This window comes from Eretmochelys imbricata, chromosome 21 (genome assembly GCF_965152235.1).
Source record: "Eretmochelys imbricata isolate rEreImb1 chromosome 21, rEreImb1.hap1, whole genome shotgun sequence".
Lineage (NCBI taxonomy): Eukaryota > Metazoa > Chordata > Testudines > Cheloniidae > Eretmochelys > Eretmochelys imbricata.
In genome coordinates, this window is record NC_135592.1 from 547,055 (window position 1) to 557,379 (window position 10,325).

The following is a 10,325-nucleotide window of genomic DNA, read 5'->3' on the forward strand; positions in this document are numbered from 1 at the left end:
ATGGCCCCCAGATCAGATGCAGTCTGGCAGCTCTATATTTCTATTGGCTTCTAGGGAAAGCATGTGTGCAAAGTGCTTTGCTGGATCAGGGCATAATGTCCCAACTGCATAAACCTTTCCCTGGCTCCTGGTATCGCAGGCAGACTTTGGAACTTTCTCAAACTGGCACAGATGCTTGCTGGGAGAGCTCTCACTCAACTGAGGGTCCCATGATTGCAAGGGGGAAGGACTGCTCAGGTACTTCACCACATTACCAAGACAGCTGCAGGGAGTTAGACAGTGGGGGACACACTCACTGCATGGCAGTGCTGAAGTTCGTCTTCTGTATTTATTGCTTTGGTCTCTCTCAGATAACAGCACAGAACCTTTATTTCTTAAGGCTTTGTAAAGCCTCTCTGGCTGCTCTGGCCTCCTTTTTCAATTTGTCCAGCTGTGACAGTCTAAAATCAGGGCCCAAAGACTTCCTTGAGATGTAACAATAACTTGCTAGGACAAGGTTCCTGTCATCAGCAGGTCTTGGGCTACTGGTGCTTAGGAGAGTTTCCTGACACAGCAACTGGCCTGGAATCTGTGACAGATGGAGGAAGATGGCCAAGCTCTCCAACTAAAAAGGACAATTTATTTAAAAAGGAAAAGAAGATATTGCGATAAACTAGTCCTTGGGGGCCTAGGGAAGGAGGGCAACCAGCTGACGGGATACTTGTCAAGCAAGCCTTGTGAATTGTGGGGAAGCAATAGATGTGGTATATCTGGGCTTTAGTAAGGCTTTGGATACTGTCTCACATGACCTTCTCATAAACAAATGAGGGAAATACAACCTAGATGGAGCCACTATGAGGTGGATGCAAACTGGGTGGAAAATCATTCCCAGAGAGTAGTTATCAATGATTTGCAGTCAAGCTGGAAGGGCACATCGAGTGGGGTCCTGCAGGGATCCATCATGGTTCCAGTTCTATTCAATATCTACAGTGATGATTTGGATAATGGCGTAGAGAGCTCTCGCGATGTGATGGAGAGTCTGCCGAGGCTCATCAAGCCCTCGGACCACTACCCCTTCCTGCTTTTCCACATGGGCACCAGTGATACTGCCAAGAATGACCTTGAGCGGATCACTGCAGACTACGTGGCTCTGGGAAGAAGGATAAAGGAGTATGAGGCGCAAGTGGTGTTCTCGTCCATCCTCCCCATGGAAGGAAAAGGCTGGGGTAGGGATCGTCGAATCGTGGAAGTCAACGAAAGGCTATGCAGGTGATGTCGGAGAGAAGGCTTTGGATTCTTCGACCATGGGATAGTGTTCCAAGAAGGAGGAGTGCTAGGCAGAGACGGGGTCCACTTAACGAAGAGAGGGAAGAGCATCTTCGCGAGCAGGCTGGCTAACCTAGCGAGGAGGGCTTTAAACTAGGTTCACCGGGGGAAGGAGACCAAAGCCCTGAGGTTAGTGGGGAAGCGGGATACTGGGAGGAAGCTCGAGCAGGAGCGTGTGAGAGGGGAGGGCTCCTGCCTCATACTGAGAACAAGGGGCGATCAGCTGGTTATCTCAAGTGCCTATATACAAATGCACAAAGCCTGGGAAACAAGCAGGGAGAACTGGAGGTCCTGACAAAGTCAGGGAATTATGATGTGACTGGAATAACAGAGATTTGGTAGGATAACTCGCATGACTGGAGTACTGTCATGGATGGGTATAAACTGTTCAGGAAGGACAGGGAGGCCAGAAAAGGTGGGGGAGTTGCACTGTATGTAAGGGAGCAGTATGACTGCTCAGAGCTCAAGTATGAAACAGCAGAAAAACCTGAGAGTCTCTGATTAAGTTTAGAAGTGTGAGCAACAAGGGTGATGTCGTGGTGGGAGTCTGCTATAGACCACCGGACCAGGGGGATGAGGTGGACGAGGCTTTCTTCCGGCAACTCGCAGAAGCTACTAGATCGCACGCCCTGGTTCTCATGGGCGACTTCAATCATCCTGATATCTGCTGGGAGAGCAATACAGCGATGGACAGACAATCCAGGAAGTTTTTGGAAAGGGTAGGGGACAATTTCCTGGTGCAAGTGCTGGAGGAACCAACTAGGGGCAGAGCTCTTCTTGACCTGCTGCTCACAAACCGGGAAAAATTAGTAGGGGAAGCTAAAGTGGATGGGAACTTGGGAGGCAGTGACCATGAGATGGTCGAGTTCAGGATCCTGACACAAGGAAGAAAGGAAAGCAGCAGAATACGGACCCTGGACTTCAGAAAAGCAGACTTTGACTCCCTGAGGGAACTGATGGGCAAGATCCCCTGGGAGAATAACGTGAGGGGGAAAGGAGTCCAGGAGAGCTGGCTGTATTTTAAAGAATCCTTATTGAGGTTATAGGGACAAATCATCCCGATGTGTAGAAAGAATAGTAAATATGGCAGGCGACCAGCTTGGCTTAACAGTGAAATCCTTGCTGATCTTAAACACAAAAAAGAGGCTTACAAGAAGTGGAAGATTGGACAAATGACCAGGGATGAATATATAAATATTGCTCGGGCATGTAGGAATGAAATCAGGAAGGCTAAATCACACCTGGAGTTGCAGCTAGCGAGGGATGTTAAGAGTAACAAGAAGGGTTTCTTCAGGTATGTTGGCAATAAGAAGAAAGCCAAGGAAAGTGTGGGCCCCTTACTGAATGAGGGAGGCAACCTAGTGACAGAGGATGTGGAAAAAGCTAATGTACTCAATACTTTTTTTGCCTCTGTCTTCACGAATAAAAGTCAGCTCCCAGACTACTGCAGTGGGCAGCACAGCATGGGGAGGAGGTGGCCAGCCCTCTGTGAAGGAAGACGTGGTTCGGGACTATTTAGAAAAACTGGACATGCACAAGTCCATGGGGCCGGATGCGTTGCATCCAAGAGTGCTAAAGGAATTGGCGGATGTGATCGCAGAGCCATTGGCCATTATCTTTGAAAACTCATGGCGATGGGGGGAAATCCCGGAAGACTGGAAAAAGGCTAATGTAGTGCCAATCTTTAAAAAAGGGAAGAAGGAGGATACTGGGAACTACAGGCCGGTCAGCCTCATCTCAGTCCCCGGAAAAATCATGGAGCATGTCCTCAAGGAATCAATTCTGAAGCACTTAGAGGAGAGGACAGTGATCAGGAACAGTCAGCATGGATTCACCAAGGGAAAGTCATGCCCGACTAATCTAATTGCCTTCTATGATGAGATAACTGGTTCTGTGGATGAAGGGAAAGCAGTGGACGTGTTATTCCTTGACTTTAGCAAAGCTTTTGACACGGTCTCCCACAGTATTCTTGTCAGCAAGTCAAAGAAGTATGGGCTGGATGGATGCACTACAAGGTGGGTAGAAAGTTGGCTAGATTGTCGGGCTCAATGGGTAGTGAGCAATGGCTCCATGTCTAGCTGGCAGCTGGTAACTAGCAGAAAAAGAAAAGGAGTACTTGTTGCACCTTAGAGACTAACCAATTTATTTGAGCATAAGCTTTCGTGAGCTACAGCTCACTTCCTAGCGGAGTGCCCCAAAGGTCGGTCCTGGGGCCAGTTTTGTTCAATATCTTCATTAATGATCTGGAGGATGGCGTGGATTGCACCCTCAGCGAGTTTGCAGATTGACACTAAACTGGGAGGAGTGGTAGATACCCTGGAGGGTAGGGATAGGATACAGAGGGACCTAGACAAATTGGAGGATTGGGCCAAAAGAAATCTGATGAGGTTCAACAAGGACAAGTGCAGAGTCCTGCACTTAGGACGGAAGAATCCAATGCACCGCTACAGACTAGGGACCGAATGGCTAGGCAGCAGTTCTGCAGAGAAGGACCTAGGGGTGACAGTGGACGAGAAGCTAGATATGAGTCAACAGTGTGCCCTTGTTGCCAAGAAGGCCAATGGCATTTTGGGGTGTATAAGTAGGGACATTGCCAGCAGATCGAGGGACGTGATCGTTCCCCTCTATTCGACACTGGTGAGGCCTCTTCTGGAGTACTGTGTCCAGTTTTGGGCCCCACACTACAAGAAGGATGTGGAGAAATTGGAGAGAGTCCAGTGAAGGGCAACAAAAATGATTAGGGATCTGGAACACATGACTTATGAGGAGAGGCTGAGGGAACTGGGATTGTTTAGTCTACGGAAGAGAAGAATCAGGGGGGATTTGATAGCTGCTTTTAACTACATGAAAGGTAGATCCAAAGAGAATGGATCTAGACTATTCTCAGTGATAGCAGATGACAGGACAAGGAGTAATGGTCTCAAGTTGCAGTGGGGGAGATTTAGGTTGGATATTAGGAAAAACTTTTTCACTTGGAGGGTGGTGAAACACTGGAATACGTTACCTAGGGAGGTGGTGGAATCCCCTTCCTTAGAAGTTTTTAAGGTCAGGCTTGACAAAGCCCTGGCTGGGATGATTTAGTTGGGATTGGTCCTGCTCTGGGCAGGGGGTTGGACTAGATGACCTCCAGAGGTCCCTTCCAACTCTGATATTCTATGATTCTATGATTCTAATGTGTGCATATATGTGTATAAATCACTATAGAAACTAACTAGTCTCATTAAAATTTATTTTATCAGGACATGGACAATCGTAACCTGGTCTCCTTACAAGTTGTTCCCCCTTCCTCTAACCTCCATATCCATTTAGCCTTACTTTAGAGTGTTTGCTCTAAGTCTTCCTGTGTCTCATCAGTTGTTCGTGATTTTTCAAAAGCAGTCAAGGGTGCAATAAGTTCTCTGGCTATTCCCCTTGCTATCCTAGGACATATATAATCTGGACAGGCAGATTTTAATAACTGTGATTTTACCAAATATTCCCTTTTCTGCTCTTTATAAATTGTTATTTTTACTGGACCTGCCTTACTAATTTTTCAAACTTATTTATATTTTGTGTTTTGTTAACTGCTCCTTTTTAAGTTGCATTTCAGTATCAGCCATTATAATCTCATCCTCCCCCTTTACTAATTGAGCTTCAGTCTCTTTAATATTTGTAGAAGCTGTTCTTATTCTGCTTATAATTAAAAAGGTACCATTTTTTGCAGTGCTTATCTTTTCCCTGCAGCCTTGACTCACTATTTAAAAAATTTGGTTCTTAGAGTCAATCCTTCATGAAGCCAAATTGGCCACTTCTTGTTCCTTGAATGTTTCTTTTTCAGAGGATTTGTACCATAGTCTGTTATACCTTAATTATGGTGTCCTAAGCCTTATCCCATCATGGTGGTTTTTAATCCTGCCTACTGCTGCACTTTACATGCTAGATCTGATGTCTTAACTACCCACAATTTGCTTTTCTGAAATCATAATCTAAAAACATTGAAGTAACACAAAGAATATTCATATGTGACACATGCACACATATGAAAATGCTGTTGGAAGTGCACTGTGCCTATCCTCCTCCAGCTCCCCTTCAGCCTTGTTCCCAACACTTTTTCCTTTTTTCTGAACTGCTCTGTTGTGTGACCATTTCTGAAAATGATTCTGCTGGAAAGCCAAGCAATCATAGGCCACGGTGCTATTATTCCTCCCCACCCCCATTTCCTGAAAGAGGTTTATCAGAGTTCACAGATCCAAACATGTAACACACTCTCACACATACTTCCCAATAACACTTTCTGCTGTAAAATGCCCACTTCTTAACACCAACTTGTTCTGCCTCCTTTTAATCACAAACAAGCTTCAAAAGAACAAAACACACACATACAAAATACTGTTAATTGGCAGAGTGAATCGGGTATGGAATAAAAGAGTGAGTTTTAGGACATTTTGGTAGATTTGACCTGGTTAATGGCAAATGTATTTGTTATAAGTAATAAATCATTGTAAAAATAACAGCTTTTACAAGCAGCCCCATTGGCTCCAGATTACTATTAATGCTGTATATAGCACCTTTACTATTTGTTAGTTGTTGAGAATATGCTTGGCCATGTACAATATACAGAGACCTGGTTCCCCTGCCTGAGCTGCCAAGAGCACACAGATACTAGGACTCTAAGCTTAGAGATAACCTCAAGACATGCGGTGGGGTGATGTAGCAATGGCATGAGATTGTGGCATTTGGGAGCCTTGGGAAAGAGCTGTGTTTTCAGAAGGATCTGAAAAGAAGGTGGGAACTGGTGCTAGGATAAGGACTGAGCAATTCGTACAGGGATGAGCAGAGGTCTTTTATGTAGTAGAAGACATTCCCTGCCCCAAAGAGCTAAATTGAGCCTCTGTGCCCTAGGTGATCCATGTAGTGAGTGTGCATACGACACTAGCCCAGAGCCTGCACAGGGTAGCATCCTTGCCACAGGAGCAGCTGCAGTCAGTGCCATGCAGGACATGGAGTGCATTCAGTGAATCCTCAGCCAAGACAGCATGGCAGAGCATAGCTGCAGCAGCTGCTGGCTTCACAACGAGCTGCTGCCAGGTGGCCGTGCAAAAAGCAGAAATGGGTGCAAACTGGAGAGAATGAATGTCTAAACAAATGCCTGGGTGAATCAGAGAATCACTGTTCAGCTGAATGAGTGAATCAGAAACAAGTGTACAGAAGAACAACTAGTCAGAGGGGGAGAGAATGAACATAAGAATGGCCATACTGAGTCAGACCAAAGGTCCATCTAGCCCAGTATCCTGTCTTCCAACAGTGGCCAATGCCAGGTGCCCCAAAGGGAATGAACAGAACAGGTGATCATCAAGTGATCCATCCCCTGTTGCCCATTCCCAGCTATTGGCAAACAGAGGCTAGGGACACCATCCCCGCCCATCCTGGCTAATGGCCATTGATGGACCTATCCTCCATGAACTTATCTAGTTCTTTTTTGAACCCTGTTATAGACTTGGCCTTCACAACATCCCCAGGCAAAGAGTTCCACAGGTTGACTCTGCATTGTGTGAAAAAAACTTCCTTTTAAACTTGCTGCCTATTAATTTCATTTGGTGACCCCTAGTTCTTGTGTTATGAGTAAAGAACACCTCCTTATTTACTTTCTCCACACCAGTCATGATTGTATAGACCTCTATCATATCCCCCCTTAGTCATCTCTTTTCCAAGTTGAAAAATCCCAGTCGTATTAATCTCTCCTCATATAGCAGCTGTTCCATATCTGGTACGCAGTATTCAAGATGTGGGCATACCATGGATTTATATAGTGGCAATAATATATCTTCTGTCTTATTTTCTATCCCTTTCTTAATGATTCCCAACATTATGTTCCCTTTTTAAACTGAGTGGATGTTTTCAGAGAACTATCCACAATGACTCCAAGATCTCTTTCTTGAGAGTGTGAATGAGTCATGGGAACACAGGAATTGTCAGACTGGCTCAGACGTATAGGCTATCTAGTGCAGTATTTTGTCTCTTTGACACTAACGTACACTAGCTTCAGAGGAAGGTGTGTTAGATACTCTGCAGTCTACAAATTTTGGATATTCTGTCCCCTACGTTAGGTGTCCTCATGGTCTCTAATAGTTAGAGATTGGCTTAAACCTTGAAGCATGAGGGTGAACACACCTTCCAAAATTGGTTAGCATCAACAACTGTAACTCTGGATGTATGTTTTCCATGTAAATGTCCAATCTCTTTGAATCTTGGTTGGTTTCTGGCCTTGATAACTTCCTTTGGCAATGAGTTTCACAGCTTAAGTATGCGCTGAGTGAAAAGTTATTTCATTCATTTTGATTTGTCTCCTTTCTGTTTAATTGACTGTCCCCTTGTTCTTGTATTAGGAGACAGAGAACAAGTTCCTGAGCTGCTTTCTCTAGACCAAAAAGAAAAGGAGTACTTGTGGCACCTTAGAGACTAACCAATTTATTTGAGCATGAGCTTTGGTGAGCTACAGCTCACTTCATCGGATGTATATAAATTGGTTAGTCTCTAAGGTGCCACAAGCACTCCTTTTCTTTTTGCGAATACAGACTAACAGGGCTGTTACTCTGAAAACTTTCTCTAGACCAGGGGTTCTCAAACTTCATTGCACCACAGCCCCCTTCTGACAACAAAAGTTACTACACAACCCCAGGAGAGGGGGACTGAAGCCTCAGCCCGCCCCACTGTTCCAGGCAGGAGGGGCCAAAGCCCAAGGGCTTCATCCCCAGGCAGAGGGCCTGTAACCTGATGTGGTTGGGCTCAGGCCCCAGCCAGCCTAACACCAGCCCTGCTGAAATGGGGTCGCACATTTCTGTGTGTATTTATGGTGTCCCCTCTTCTTACCCATCCCCAGTATGAGGTAACAAGCCCAGTCTTTCCCGCCTCTCCCTGTGAGAATGTCTGAGTGAGGAGGGGGGAACAAGAGAGCAGGCTGGTGACAGGTTGTGGGAAAGTGAGAGGGAGCGAGCCTGGCTTGGTACTGGGCGCCATCAGGGGCTCATGGGCTCACGCTGCTAGGCACACTGAGGGATCGGGAGCTACGGGGTCTCTCTGCCGGGCAAGGAGGGGCGGGGCGTTACGGGCTCTCGCTGCCCAGCGGCAGGGGGCGCGGGGTCTCTGTGTTGGTTACGGGGTCTCTGTGCCCCGCACGGAGGGGCGTTACGGGCTCTCTCTGTCCGGCGCTGAGGGGCGAGGCGTTACGGGGTCTCTTTGCGCGGCTGAGGGGCCGGGCAGGTGGCTACAGGGTCTCTGTGCCCCGCACGGAGGGGCGTTACAGGCTCTCTCTCCGGCGCTGAAGGGCAAGGCGTTACGGGGTCTCTTTGCGCGGCTGAGGGGCCGGGCAGTTGGTTACGGGGTCTCTGTGCCCCGCACGGAGGGGCGTTACGGACTCTCTCTGTCCGGCGCTGAGGGGCGAGGCGTTACGGGGTCTCTTTGCGCGGCTGAGGGGCCGGGCAGGTGGCTACGGGGTCTCTGTGCCCCGCACGGAGGGGCGTTACAGGCTCTCTCTCCGGCGCTGAAGGGCAAGGCGTTACGGGGTCTCTTTGCGCGGCTGAGGGGCCGGGCAGTTGGTTACGGGGTCTCTGTGCCCCGCACGGAGGGGCGTTACGGACTCTCTCTGTCCGGCGCTGAGGGGCGAGGCGTTACGGGGTCTCTTTGCGCGGCTGAGGGGCCGGGCAGGTGGTTACGGGGTCTCTGTGCCCCGCACGGAGGGGCGTTACGGGCTCGCTGTCTGGCGCTGAGGGGCGAGGCGTTACGGGGTCTCTTTGCGCGGCTGAGGGGCCGGGCAGTTGGTTACGGGGTCTCTGTGCCCCGCACGGAGGGGCGTTACAGGCTCTCTGTCCGGCGCTGAAGGACAAGGCGTTACGGGGTCTCTTTGCGCGGCTGAGGGGCCGGGCAGTTGGTTACGGGGTCTCTGTGCCCCGCACGGAGGGGCGTTACGGGCTTTCTCTGTCCGGCGCTGAGGGGCGAGGCGTTACGGGGTCTCTTTTTGCGCGGCTGAGGGGCCGGGCAGTTGGTTACGGGGTCTCTGTGCCCCGCACGGAGGGGCGTTACGGGCTCTCTCTGTCCGGCGCTGAGGGGCGAGGCGTTACGGGGTCTCTTTGCGCGGCTGAGGGGCCGGGCAGGTGGTTACGGGGTCTCTGTGCCCCGCACGGAGGGGCGTTACGGGCTCGCTGTCTGGCACGGCGGGGCGTTACGGGGTCTCTCTACTCTGCGCTGAGCGGACGGGGGGCTTTACGGGCTATCTCTGCCCGGCATGAAGGGAAGGGGGAGTTACGGGCGGGGTCTCGCTGACTGGGGCTGAAGGGATCGGGGGCGTCGCTCCGGGCTCTCTCCGTTCGATCCCCGTTTAGCGCTTGACGCCAGACAGAGTCACGGATACGGACCACAGGAAGGACGCGCCACTAAGCGCCGCCATGACGGGGGAGAACCGGCCCCAGCCACTACCATGGGCCAAGGGTGGGGCAAAGAGCGGCGCCCGCTTCGCACTGGCTGTCTCTAGGGGCGGCTGGTGCCAATCACTGTGCACCCTTGCGGCGGGGCGGGCTCAGCCGGCGGCGCCGAGCCGAGGGAGTGAGCTCGGGAGCGCGACGCTGTCTCTACTGTGTTAGGCCCGAAGCAGATGGCGCCTACCGTCCCGCACGTTATTGGCTCTTGCGCCTGTCACTTACACCCCTTCCCGCCGCTCACAACACCTCAACCCTATTCTAGTCCCCCTCGAGCAGCGCCATTTATCGGCCGTACTGCGCATGTGCACAGTATCCGGGTGGGGCTGGCAGTGACGGGGGGAGTTTGTGTTGGGTGCGTGACCGAATCCCAGAGGGCCGCGGTGCTGTTATTGCCCCGCCCCCTCTTCCCTTCCAGCTGCACGCGCTGCACAGGGGAGGTTGGGGTGTCAGCAGCCTGGGCCTACGGGGCTGGCTGGGAAAGCAGGAGGAGGTCGCGCGGGGGGGTGCAGCCCCTGCTAGTGTGATCTGCATTACTCAGGCCAGAGCGCTGCCACTCCTGTGTCCACG